Source organism: Desmodus rotundus, chromosome 3, assembly GCF_022682495.2.
Source record: "Desmodus rotundus isolate HL8 chromosome 3, HLdesRot8A.1, whole genome shotgun sequence".
NCBI lineage: Eukaryota > Metazoa > Chordata > Mammalia > Chiroptera > Phyllostomidae > Desmodus > Desmodus rotundus.
This window is the reverse complement of record NC_071389.1, coordinates 163,213,677-163,228,296: the sequence shown is the minus strand read 5'-3', so window position 1 is coordinate 163,228,296 and position 14,620 is coordinate 163,213,677.

Genomic DNA, 14,620 nt, shown 5'->3' with positions numbered 1-14,620 from the left:
AAACAGACTCAAACTGGAAATTTGTGTGAAGGGAGATTATTGGAGAACAACACAGTGATGGACTGATGGAAGCAGAGTTGGGCAGAGGGAGAAACTGAGCTGTGAGCAATTTGCAGTAGATGTCTCAGACAATGCTATAGGGGGCTCTGGACCTGGGATTTCCATTCAGCCATTCTGAATTGAAGCAAGAGGGCAGGCTTTTGCACCCTATTATTAACTAGTCATTAAATGTGGGACACCCCTAAGGAAGGAGGCAAAACCTTGGGCAAAGCGTTGGCAGAAGGCGAGATGCAGAAGAGGACTCGGCTGTGAGCCATCAGCACCAAAATTTTCATCAGCGGCGGGACCGGGTGACCTGGTCCTTGAGCCTGGGCCATGCTCCAAACCATTTCCTACAGGACCTTTCCACTTATTAATATTATAAAGTCATTTAACAAAATGAAATATTTTAAACATTAGTTTCTTTGCATGTATAATTATTAGTGAAGTAATTTATCATCGCCAAAGAGTCACTTCACTAGGATGTTTAGGTGGTTATTCTACAGGCTATGTAACATTATCCCAAATGTCAAAGAAAATAAGCAGGGTGTATTCTATCTCTTATGTTGATATTCAAAATATCTTACAATTTGCAATTATAACCTGTTTATCTGCAGCCTTATTTCCCACCGGTTTGGTCAGGGACATATTTCAGTATCTGAGGCAGGGAACTGTCCTGAGCACACAGCAAGTGGTGCTTTTTGTTTAGTACCCGACACCCAGGAAGATTTGAACATTTTTAAAGGAGTATCTTTCACCTTTGAGGTTTCTGGTTAATATGACACATAACTTATCTGTGGCTTTTACAAGTGTGTTAGTAATTTTATACCAGAAAGTATGACTTCATACTGTGGTTTAATTACTTCAGGGAAACATACTTTCTTTATAGAAACATGTCCCTGCTTCAGCATTACTTGATGGAACCGTGCCCAATGGAGAATTCTGTGGAAAAACAGAAAATTTATATCTGACATTAGAATTTATTGTAAGGTCTTTAAAAATGGACTGAAGTTCTCCTTGGTCTCTTCATAAGTTTAGTTATATCATGAACGGGTAACAAAGTCTGGTACAGAAGTTAGTACTTGGCACATAGCACACTGCAAATGTTAGCTTTTGTTTAAAATTCCACGTTGCAAAATTGTGATGCGCACGTCTTGTTTTTCTACAAAAACTTGCTTGGTCTCTTCTTAAGTTTAGTTATATCGTGACCAGGTAACAAAGTCTGGTACAGAAGTTAGTATCAGAGCAGATTCCAAGAGACTCAACAGTGGCTCAGTGACAGCGACAGTTATTTTTCTTTTATGATCTGTCATGGTGTAGCAGGGAATATGAGGCTTTGTTCAAAAGACAGGAGCAATAGAAGGAGGTGGGACTTTTAAACCTTTGGAATTGTTGACATGGCTTAAATTTTATTGGACTGGACCAAGGACTTGAATTTTGGGGGTAAGAAAAGGTGCAGAAGTTGATTCTTGCTGTTTTTATTGTCAAAAACAAATGAACAGGCCCTGGCTGGTGTTGCTTGGTTGACCATGTGTTGTCCCACAAACTGAAAGGTCGCCGGTTCCATCTCCAGTCCGGGCACAAGTCTAGGTTGCAGGAGCAGCAGACTGATGTTTTTCTTTCACGTTGATGTTTTTCACTCTCTCTTTCTTACTTTGTTCCCTTCTCTCTAAATAAAAGTGAATAGGCGCCGGGAGGAAAATAAATAAATGTTGCAATTTATGTTGCATCTATGTTGCAATTACCCTATGTATAATAAAATGTCACATAAATATTCACTCTGATGAATAATCCCTGGTTTCCATAGTTTAGTGTTCGAAATGTAAACAATTATAAATATGCAGGAACACCTCGGAGGTATTGCGGGTTCAGTTCCAGACCACTGCAATAAAGCAAGTACTGCAATAAAGCAAATCACACGGAGCTTTTTGTTTCCCGGTGCTTATAAAAGTTGTGTTCACACAACACTGTAGTCTCTAAGAAAACAATGTACCTACTTGAATTTAAAAGTACTTTATTGTTTATCAGAGAACACAGATGCGTAACCCATGGACGAAGACAACAGTGCAGTGAGGGCCGGAGGGAAGGGGAGCTGGGTGGAGGTTGGCAAAGCAGGGAACAATAGGGATATCTGTAAAAAATGTCAATAATAAAAAAATTAAGAACAAATAAAAACTAAAAATACTGCTAAAAAATGCTAACCAGTATCTGAGCCTTTGGTGAGTTGTAATGTTTTCAATTCACTGAACCACACCAGCCAGGGCCATAGTTGTAAAGTTTTCACTGGTGAAAAATCTTCCCTTTGATTTGTAAAAAAAACAACAGCTATGAAGCGCACTAAAATGAAGTATGTCTGTAACAGCATTCAAAAGGCACAAAAAGAGTAAGCATTAACAGTGCTTTAATTGGTCTCTCACAGGTTATGCCCAACAGTGTAGAGATAGGCAGTCCCACCTAGTTGGGAAGCGTTTATCTTCAGCACGAAACACGTTCAAATTACAGCAGAGATCTGGCTGGACTGAAACTGAGCTGCCTAAAGGTGACAGCAAAATGACAGCAAAAGGGGCCTGCGGACTTCTGATCATTATAATCACTGTACAATATTGTTCCCACTAGTGTTTTCTCTCCTCTTGGAGCCTGGAGGTATAGGTTTCTCCCGGAAGATAAGTGATGACCCGGATGCAAGAGGAAGTGGGTAGGAACAGAGAATAGAAATTGCAATTTGTTTCAGAGGTTTAGGGAGAGCCTTCTTCCAATTGAAGTATTTCTATGATATTCCTATTTCCTGGTACTAGCGAAAATTTCTAAAAGCTGGTTTCAATCCTGTGCTGTATATAATTAATACATTAATCTGCCTCATAATTTCATCCTCTCTCCTGGGTTCCCTGTGGCCATTATTCTTGAAACTCACACCATAAATCCTAAAGATCCTCCCACCCTGCCCGTCCTTACCTGCAGCCAACTGCTGCCCTTTCATTCCAAACGAATTCCTCCTAGCAAACTTCCTCTGTGTTGGGTGGGGCAAGAGAAAAATGCTCTGGTTGTCCAGGTTCATCTCCCCCGCAAACGTGTTGAAATGTGATCAATAATGCTTATCATCTTCACAAGAAAGGAAAGGCCATTAAACCCGATTGAAAGTATAATTTCATGTAAGAGGTGTCTAGAAACCTAGTCTATGGCCTCTATTAAAGGGGCTCCCATGCTTTTCGAGCTGGTCGCCATCTTGACACCCACACATTTTTGGAAGAGGTTGGCTTCTTTTAAGCTGCAGGTTATAGGAGGATATTGACCAAAAGAAAACCACATACACACACACACAAACACAAAAAGTTAGCAAATGTGTATTTCCTTTCTGTACTGCAGTTTAGAGGATAAACAACTGTTCTTACTTTCCTTTAAGCTTATTTTGCTGCCAGTGGAATAACCTGTAGGGCTGCAGTGGACTTATATGTATCTGGTCACATACTTCCATGGCTGAAGAATGTTTTGAGATATTTATGACATTGTTTTTCTATCTGTCATCTTTCCCTCTACATTCTGTTTTCTTTAGCTGGTAGTGAGTTCTGTGTGTCTGTGCCTGGGGGAAGTCAGGGAGGAATGCAGAGTAAGCTAGAATCTTTTATGACTTCTATTTCCCAAAGTCAAAAAGCTAGAGACAGGATTAAGTTTGAGGAAATAAGCTTGGAGAACCAGAAGACAAAGAGACTGGATGGTTCTTCATGAAGAAGACCTCCAACCTGGGCAAGAGAGTGTGGGCCGTAGGTCCCATTTGCAAGAGGAGCTGTGCACTCCTCCCTGCCCTCAAAGAAATGGCCTCCTGGTCCACTTCAGGCCTGGGGTTCCTGGACTTCCCAAAGATTCCCCTGTTCCGGGTCCATCTGGGGCAGGGGAATGCCTGAGGGCCCACTGGAGGCCTCGGAGAACCTGTCTTGGCCAACAAAGATGGCTAGAGTGCCCAGAATAGATTGGAGATCAGCGAGATTATTTCTTGGGCATCATGTAAGATGATTAAATTTTAGTTAAAATTTGGAGAAGACGAAGCCCAGGAATGTTGGAAACGCAACCTCCTACCTTTATATTGGGTTAAGGACTCACAAGTCAGCTTATTCATTCAACAAATATTTAGTGTAAACATTTGATGAGTCAGGCACTTCTAATGTCTTAGGACACGTTTGTGAACCCAAGAAAGATCCCTGACCTCATGGAGATGGAATTGTTTTGTGAAGTTACATTTTTCTGAGCAGCCCTGTTCTTCAACAACTTCCTCGTTCTCTCTCAGTATCCTTTTTCAACCCCATGCCCTGGAGCGGAGACAGAGAATGACTCCAAGGCAGTTGTGGAAGAGCAGGCCCATTAGGATGGGGCTGTGGGAAAGAAACATTGTGGAGGATGTGGCAAGGGAGGTGAGCCCCTTACCCGATAGTTGTGCCAGAGACATAGAGGAAACAGCATCCTGGGCCGTGAATTCAAACAAGTCTTTCCCTTTCAATCTGCAATTGTGTCTTCCTTTATAATTGCGGCACTGAATTTTTTTCTCAAAAGTAACTGGACGTTTTTCCTTAAGTAACACTCCTTGTGCTCCAAGTTTGGTGCGAGCTGGTGTAGTCCACACCAACACTTTGTTTCCCAGATGCTTTTCCAGGGTCATCCTTCAGGGGTGGTTCGCAAGCCGCGGGAGCTGCCGGTCTGTTCACTAATGTGATGAGGAGAGTGGGCTTGTCTCCTAGAAACAGAATCCTGGAGGCATCAATTGTGATCGTATTCTGAAGAGTTTAGTTCAAAAGGGTAATGCCTTCAGACAAGGTAATTTGGGAGTGTTTCTGTTTCTCAGATCACCTTAGTAATGTGCTCATCTCTCACACATGATGGGCAAGTGAGTCACGCCCTTGTCCTTCCACCAGGGCCAACTGACTTTGTAACTCCACTGGAGAAGAAGTGAAATACTAAGCACTCTGTCTACGTTTTGTAGAGCATTTCCATTTTGATTCCATCTGGTTTTGTCTTTTTCTTTCCAGTGTCTTGAATATAGGCTTTATGTGCTTCTGTTGGAAGCTCCGTATGCTCAGTTAGCTAATGAGAAACACGTCTGGAAACAGCCCTGCAGCTTCTCTTCGGCAACATCAGGGAGGGAATAAGTACCCTGCGTTTACTTTCTCCCAACGGAAAAGCCACACATTCTGTTGTCCTCACAACAACAGAACGTGGTTCTGGGTTGTGTCACCAAGGCCCAGGTGATGTCACTCTCGGCTTTGGTGTCCTCATTTCGCAGGTTAAGGGCCTCAGTTAGGTTATTTCTAAAATTTCATTCAGCTTTAAAATCCTGAGGGTTTTTTTTCCCTAATCTTTAGTCAAAGGTCACATTTATTGTTCCTTTATCTTCATTATTTAACCAGTGAGACTTGGGTCATGTTTGCAGAAACGTACAACCGAGACTCAAGCAGCTCTGCCCAGACCCAGGCCGTTTCGGTCTCCAGGGATCCCGTTTGTGACTGTCTGTGGCTGGGAGACCAGACTAGAAGGGCCTCACTGACAGAGGCAGCACGTGAGAACGGCTCCTCTGTGTGCGCAGAGCGATTTTTCCTAGGGTGTCCTTCTTAACGTTCTTAATGCCTGTAAGTAATCCTTCTCACTAAGGGAGGCCTTAGCTGACTTTCTCCTTGATTTTTCTCCTTCCTTTCTGACTTCTGTCCTATCTCTTTTCTTTTGCTCACTCCTTTTACCTGCAGTTGTTTTCTCTCAGGTAATCTGTTTCCCATCACATTTTAACATTTAAAAACATGCATTTACACCAACTGTACAAAATAGGGTACCCAGCAATATGGACAGGCCACATGTGCAAGCAAGGAGGGAATGATGGTTTTTGGAGTCCACTTGGACTCTGCCCAAGATGGAAAGAACCTGGAAGCCATCCAAAGACTGGATAAATTGCCATTTGGGCAAAAAATTGGAAAGTAAGTTGGGATTTCCCAGATGTAACAATATAAAAGAGACAGGAAGAGAAATAAAACCTGTACTACTTTCACTAGAAAAATAACTCTTCACCTAAACAGAGTAAGAGCTGCGCCCTCAGCCGTCCAGCCGCCAGTGTCACAGCCTGCGGGTTGGATGGTGGGACTGAAGACGGGCCCCGTTTTCTTCCAGAACACAACCACTGCTAGGAGCTTCTTTGTGTCTTTCCAAATGCGTCACATATAACATTAATAATAACACACTATACAGACCGTTCTGCATCTTTCTTTCTTTTTCATTTAACATTAAATCTTGGCAAAATTTCTAGTCAGTACAGAAAGAGCACCCTTATTTTTTAAAATCACATAAAAAGCTGTAACTTTATTTTCTTAAAAAAAATTGAGAGATGTCTTTTGACATTAGCTCAGGAGCAATATATGACTCAACACTTACATATACAGGGGTGGGCATAAGTAGGTTTACAGTTGTAGTACAAATAAATAATAATACAAGAATAAACTCTCTTTCATGTACCCACGACTGCAAAGCTCCCTGTGCCCACCCCACATTGGGAAACGATCACAACAACAGATGTAGTTAACATGCATCACCGCAGTTACAGTTTTTTTTTACTGTGATGAGAACTTTTAAAGTTTACTCTTTTAGCTACTTTCAAATATGCAATACAGTGTTACTGATTATAGTTACCATGCTGTATATTACATCTCTATAACTTACTTATTTTATAACTGGAGGTTTATATATTTTGGCCCCCGTCACCCCTTTAGCCCACCACCACTCACCCCGGCAAGCAGCCGCCTGTTCTCTCGATGAGTTTGTACGTGTGTCCTTGCAATGCGGAGCACGGTGCTCTATGTCTAGTAAGCACTCACACATTCATTTGTTTATATGATTATTGTAAAATCAAATAAGGCAACATATGTGATAGAAATGGAAAATATATAATCTTCAAGAATAAAGTATCATGATTATTCTCAATAATAAATTCAAAATCAGCCCTGGTGTGGCTCAATGGATTGAGTGCAGGCCTACAAACCAAAGGGTCAGCGGTTCAATTCCTGGTCAGGGCACATGTCTGGATTGCGGGCCAGGTCCCCAGTTGGGAGCACATGAGAGGCATCCACACATTGATGTTTCTCTCCCTCCCTTCCCCTCTCTCTAAAAATCTAAAAATAAATAAAACAAAATCTTAAAAATAAATGAATAAAATAAATCAGCTCATGTTGGACAAATAAGTTTCTGGGTTTATCGCTTCTTTGTCCTGACCTGTGCACAGAGATATAACTCAGACATAAGCTCTCCATGTGAACTCCACCCTCGGCCTATAACCTTGCATCACACTAACTGCAAAGGCTCTGGCTCCAAAAAACTTATGCTTTAAGAAAGAAGGGTAGCCCTGGCTGGGTGGGTCAGTTGGTTGGTGTGTTGTCCCATTCACTGAAAGATTGCGGGTTCAATTCCCAGTCAGGACACATACCTAGGTTGTGGGTTCAATCCCCGGTCAGGACATATACTGGGGGCAACTGATCAAAGTTTCTTACATCGAGGTCTCTCTCTCTCTCTTTCTCTCTCTCTCTCCTCCTCTTCCCTTCCTCTCTCTCTAAAATCAATAAAAACATATCCCCATGTGAGGATTTTTTTAAAAAAGAAGAAGGGCAATGTTCTGTTTTATAAACCAAAAAGCAAGAATAAATGATTTTCACAGGATCAGTTTGTTCAGCTGGGGAACAAAACTTGCTTTGTTCTTCCAGGTGAGCTGCTTTGGATGAAGAGATATTCCTGTTAATGCTTCAGTTGAAATCACCCTACTGAGCAGGCCTTATTGTTCAGCATCATGTCCAGGTCAAAGCAGTTAGGTTGTAAATGAAATCCTATTGGCAGGAATGAGAGTATCAAGGTGCCCAGAACTCTAACTTGAAAACATACAAAGAGTAAGGAGTGAAGAGAAGGTGCAACTAGTGAGCCAGATGTGCTGTGCTCTGGTATTTGGGTTTGCATATCTACATGCGAAGTTGCATTATTTATACCTTTACCCCAAATGGTGTAGACTATAGATTATAAACGGCATCTCCTTTAGGTTACATAAGCTGTATTAGATCCACGAAGGCGTGCAGGGGACCAGGCCTTCTGCTCTACAGGATGCACACAGAACCCTGCCTTGCTCTCAGAGCTAAACACACTGGCTTGGCCATATTCACCAACATCTAATAGCAACTTAAAGCAAGAGCAGAGGACAGAGAGGCCCTGTCCTGGGAAAACGAGGCAGTCCTGCCTAATGTTACTGCTCTGTGGATGCACTCTATCTTTAAAGAGTCTGTGATATTGATCCCCATCCAAACAGGTCTAAACTTAGTTCTATAACCAAACGCAGGTCCAGCTGCCTGCCACTTTGAAAATCAATACTTGAGAGGCAGGTGTTGATGTAAAGGAAAGTGGTTTATTCAAATGCCAGCAACCTGGAAGATGGGGGACTCTTGGCTCAAAGCCCATCTCAACACCTCAGTGCAGGCAGAGGCTTTTGTAAAGAGGGAGAGGGGAAGCAGAACAAAAAGATCAAGGGAGGGGTTGAAAAGTACTCTCTGGGCAGAGAAGCACAGTCCATTCCGATAAGGCGAGTGATGGTCCAGTGTGCATTATCCCGGTTCGGTCAGTCTGGCTCTGTGCCATCTTGGCTTCAGGTCATCCTGGCTCCGTGGATGGAGATCTCCTGGAGCTGGGATGCCTGAAGGGCAGAGTCTGTATCTTTTGAAGTTAGCTCCTAGGATTCTCATACAAACATGCTGTTTATCTACAAGTTACATATTAGCCAGAGTCAGCACTTACAGAAACAATGTCAAAAGAATGGTGGGTGGGTTATAATTCTTCACTGTTACAGTTCTACTTCTGTTTTTTTCATGGTGGGTTTAAGCCTTGAATCAGCCTGGCTCTTGCACTCCACGACAATTGCTTTAGGACACGGCATGCTGATCTTTTATGATAGTCTTTAACTCTTCACTCTGACCTGCTTACCCAGGGGGTAATTGAATTTTGCAGGGGGCCTCAGGTGAGAGGTAGCTCCACACTTGGCTTTTTAATCTCTGCTTTGCTGTGAGAAGGCATGATAACCATGTGCTTCCGTTCTATGACGGCTTGTCCACGCGGGCCCCTGTGACCTTTGTCCTGCTTTCAGTGCTTTACTGGCCTGCTAGGGTTCAGAGTAGAGTCCCTTAGAATCAAGGGAGCAATATAGTGCAGTTAAAATCCAGGATTTGGAATAAGACAAACATGGTCTTGAATCGCAGCTTGATTTCTTTCTGGCCATGACTCAGCCATTTTGAGTTTCAGTTTTCTCATCTGTAATGCGGTGACAGCAGCGTCTACTTCATGAGGTTTTATTGAGAGTCCTGGAAGTAATAATGTGCATACCATTTGTATCCCCTTTATTATAGCTCCACCCGGTAGCCACCTTCGGCCAGAACCTGCTTTTCCCCGCCCCCCAGTGAGGACTGTGGCGGTCTGGGCTTGTAGGCCCTTAAAGAGATTCAGGGTGTGGAGATGCAGGCTCTCAGCACAGAGCCGGCATAGCGCGCGCACACCCACAGTCTTTTGTATTTTATAACAGTGTAAGAGGCAAGCAGATTAGGTATTACTTTTTCATCACGGATATCCTTATATTGAGAAGGCCAATAAACGTTAGTTAATATACAGGCCGAGAAACTGCGAGATAAGGAAATCAGACTGCTTGGTGCAAAAGGTCATAAGGGAAAGTAATAGGCACCTTTGCAAATACTGAGCACTCAGAAGGGGAGTTTTCTTGTTCTGCTCCCAAGAGAGATTCAAACTTATTTGTTACTGTTCTTTTACAAAAACCTTTCAAGTCTGAAGACCATTATTTATTGTCTATTATTATTCTTACTAACCTGATTCTAATTTTAAAAAAGTTTTTAGATATTCTGTTTCTTAGTTATTTGATTCCACTTTGATTTCTCCTTAAAAACTCCATATTTTTAAGTGGAATAACCTAGAAGTGATCACAGATTTTTAGTGAGATTTTAACCATTGCTGAGTAGAGCCGCAGTTACTTTCAGAAATACTAGAAGCCAGGATTTCTCGTTTACTGAAAACAGCCTTCCATCTAATCTTCGATCTAGGATACCCCATCCAAAGAAAGCAGCAGCAGCTTTGAGAGTGGCTGCAGGGCTCTAACCAGTTCCTGTGTCTGTGCCTGCGGGACCGGAGGTCAGAAAGAGAAGGAAACGTCACCAATGGCACACCTAAGAGGCTGGTCATGAACAATGATAGTCAGCACTTTTTCTGTTATTAATCTAAGAAAGGAGCCAAGAGAAGAAATAAAGGAACAGGGGAGGCAACAAAACCACGGGATATTTTAGAATTGGAAGAAACTGGCTGATGTTCTGGTGTAAACATTTTATCCCCAAGGGGGTGATCCAAGGCCACGATGCTAGAAATTGGCAGGCACGACTCAGTGACCCAGGTATAACTTCAATACCAACGTCGTGGGTGACAAAAGGGGTAGAGCTGGAATCTGGACCTGGTTTGGTTGGCTCCAGGGCCTAGGATTTAGCTTCCGTGTCATCTCACACACCTATGATTCCGAGGCGTTTTCTTGTTTATTCGTGATGAGTAACTACACTTCTTCCATTGTGTTTTGTTCATATTCCCTAAAGGAGTTTGGAGGTTTTAATTTAAGGAAGAGGCATTCCTTTATATTTAAGAGACGCGAATTAATACCTGTGCTCCCCCAAACCCCTGCCCTGGAGAACTTTACAACCCCCAATGCATCCCAGGAGACAGAAGTGGCAGAGAAAAAAGGCCACAGTGTCAGGGGAAAGGCACAGAAAGACCAAGATGAGGGCCCTACAGAGAACATGGAGGTAAAATGTGGGGAACAATGACCAAAGGACACCTCTGGTAAATTAAGATCCTGAAAATGATACCAGTCATACTTTAAAGCTGGAAAATAATGTTGGTAAAGGAGGTGAGCTGAATTGAAGGGCTGAGTCAAAAGGATGCTACCATGAAAGGAAAAAGGACTCATTGTTTTTCCCAAAGCCTGCCTTGAAATTTTCAGTATTTCACGTATTTTCACATGCTAAGTAGGCAGAAAACAAAAGGAAAGTAGGAGTTCTTACATAAAACATATTGCAAGGGACATTTATTTCAAAGTATAAGCATTAAATCTTCATCACTTCCCATATTCAATACTTAAAATTTATTGAGCAGCCGTTCTGTGCCAAGCCTTGTGTGAGAAGCAACATAACCATGGATGATTAACACACCAATCCTGACCTCAGTTGATTTACTGCCCGGCAGGGCAGACAGACAAATAAGCAGACATTGGAATACAAAAAGCAAGTAAGTGATAGGACCATGGAACTTTAATACAACAATTTGAACAAGCAACTGAGCTTGCGGAATCTGGGCTATCATCACAGATATTTCTTGAGGTGCATCTTGAAGCACGGATGGTAGTTTGCCGGAAATGGTAGTCTGAAGAAATGAGGGGGAAGCTACTTCCGGTGAATGGCACTGCGTGATCAAAGGCACGGGATTATGAAAGAACATGAATGTGAGCTCTGGAAGATTGTAAGAAGTTAATGTGGCTGCAGTGAGAGGACCGAAGGTGGTGGCTATTACATTACCTCGTTATAATAACATTGATAACAGCTTTTATAACAAGGTAGTTCCATGTAGGCTAATGCCAGGCCAGAATGCAGGTTGAGAAAGGCTGGGTCTAAGAGAGTGAAAGTTTCTGTAAATGATAGAGGTTATTAGAGATAATAAAGAGAGACTTTGTATCAGAATGATAGACAATATAACCAAACTTATCATTTCTAGAGTTTAGAGAAGGCTCTGCAACAAAGAGATGTAGCCAAATGGATGGTTTCACCCAGCTGTGCTAAGTGCTTTTGGAAGATCAGATGAAACTTGGAGAAACTGGAAGTAACTATTGTAGAATAAACAGAATGAATCAACAGAAAAAATCTGTGCTGTCCTCTGGAACTCTCTTTTAAAGAAAACGTGTAAGTATAGCATTTGGAGTCTGAAAACCTGGGGCTTTGAGGTTTGGCTCTGCCATTTACTAGCTACATGGCCTCTGACAGCTTAACCTCCAGAAGCCTCAACTGCCTCACGTCGAAAATGGAGGTCAGAGTTTCCTTTGCGGAGACGATGCAGTGAAAGGCCCAGCACACGAGTGGCACCCACCGTGAACCCCCAGGATGACAGTTACTGCTGCACACCTAGAACGTATAACTACAGTTGCTGCCTTCTTCAGAACAACTCCAGCGTGATCCCTTTGGAATAAGCCATGTTCCCCATGAACCATCTGTGTGGGGGGGTTGTATTGGGGGGAGAGTGTGTTTATGGACAGGCGAGCCACTGTGAATGGACTTAGGATAAATACATCTGTTGAAAACCGGGTGTCAGTGTTGATGAATGCTTTGACCGAAGGCCTCTGCCAGTATTTGTTTGTGCCTCACTTTGCAGATGAAGCCGGCTCGCCTGGAACCAGCCCTGTCAGGCCAGTCCTTCTGCCAGAGTGCTTCTGAAAGCAGGCTCTCCCTCCTTTAGTTTCTGGTAGCACTCTAGGTGGGAGAGAAGACAGCGGCTCTGAAGCTCTCGCAGACTCTTGTGCGCTTCTCCAGCTAGGGTGCCAGGTTCTTCGTGTAGAAACAAAGAACAGAGCTGGGCCCATTGCAAAGATTTAGGAGAGTTTTACATTGAAATGGCTTTAGAACAAAAAAAAGGAGATTCTACTTCATGTAGTGGGTGAATGATGACTCTGTGCAGCTTTTGATCAATGTTGTATAGAGACTGCCAATGCTCAGCGAAGCCCGGACCCTGTGAAAGGGAGGCTCCACCAGGGCAGGGTCGTCTCGATCTTGTTCACCACACCCTTAGTGTAAGCACTGTGTCTGACACAGAGCAGGCGCCCCGGCAGTGTCTGTTGAATGAATGAAGGAATGAACAGTATTGAGAGGGGCTGGGTGTGCTCAAAGATGACAGAGGCTTAACATAATCCGAGGGAAAGTTGGTAAGTATTCTGGGGAGACACTGGCCTCTTTTTGTTGACACTGAGGTAACAAGTGTCACACTCTCCTACCAAATATTCCTTAGGAGAATCCCTGAGTGCATGAAGTTCTTAGAAATTCCAGGTGGGTGGGTAGGTCTATAGAGCTCACGCATGAAGGGACGTTGTCACACGAAAAGACCAAAGGGAGGAATCAAAATGGCAGGGAGGTTTTGCATTCCTCCCTCAACATGAAACCCAGAGGCCTTCAGATGGGTCCCGTACTCTCTTCCATTGTCAGCCGATTGTTTTTTGCCTCTCTCAAAATTCCCCATCTGTTGCATAATTTAGGAGGCTCACTCAGAGCTTGCCTCGCTGTTAAGCAGAACCCACTAAAGGGTGCTGTTTTCTATTTAAGGCAGAGCTTGGAAGTTACCAACTGATTTTCAAACAAGACTGAAAGATAACTCCTGGCATCACGTTTTGTCTCTTTGACTTTAATTTCTTGCCCCAGCCCTTCAACAGCAGCCTGGTGACAAGTAACTGAGGCGGGAGCATTTGCACGGGTGATGTTTCTTTAGCAGGCAAAAGTCAAGCATTTTTATTTTGTTATTACATTTAAGAAAGAATGCCTCACATCTACATAAATGAACAAAATGGGAAATCCCATGTTATAGAAATTTTGTTACTATAAGGGGTCTCTGTGTGAGAGATTCTGAACAGTATGCAATTTTGATAACATATCATTTTAAGAGCAATACCTGTTTTCAGTGATGTTTGGCACTTTTTCTCAATCACCTCAAATATTTCTAATATTTTGCATAATGGTTTAGAGCACGTGTATGTCGTCACATTTAAATCCTCTGAGAGGCAAAGGGACTTGACCTCTACACTTTAACCAGCCTGTGGATATGGGCTTTCCCTGGAAAGGGGCATGACCTTGGTCTATGGCTGTGGTCAGCCAAAGGCAAGTCCCAGAGAAGGACTCAGCCGAGTGACGGGTGCCAACACTCCCAGGGGCTGGGGGTGTGTGCTTCAACCTGGGGTTGGGGCTCTGGGGGGCAGGTGCACCATGGCCTCCGTGAGGCATGGGGGTGGGACAAGTGTCTGTGACTCCGCCCAGGGCTCTGGGCCTCTTCGCTTCTTCATCATAGTGGTTCATCTTTAATTTTAAAATTAGTTTCAAACTTTTAAATGATGACATATGCCATACTATGATCTATGTATAACAAATATACTGTCTCCAAAATCTTGGAAGCCCCCACAAGAATGTCCCTAATTGTATCCTTCTGTCCAGAGGTAACTGCTGACCCGTTTTGGTGTTCATTTCCTGACTATTCTTTATAGGTTTTTTTTATACGGACACCAGTCAGATTAGGTTAGGAGACACAGTCCGGCCCATAACATCTTCCCCCTTACAAACACCTTTACTACAAGAGTTCCTCAACACTTCTCCACTTGCCCTACACAGTGTCTGCGACGTCCATCCATTCATGTTCTCAACATGGCAAGCAAGTTACACTCTTACAAACCTCTTCCGTACATGTGTCCTTAAACTCTTCTCCAGAGGCATTTTTATAGCTTTTAGCGACACATAAA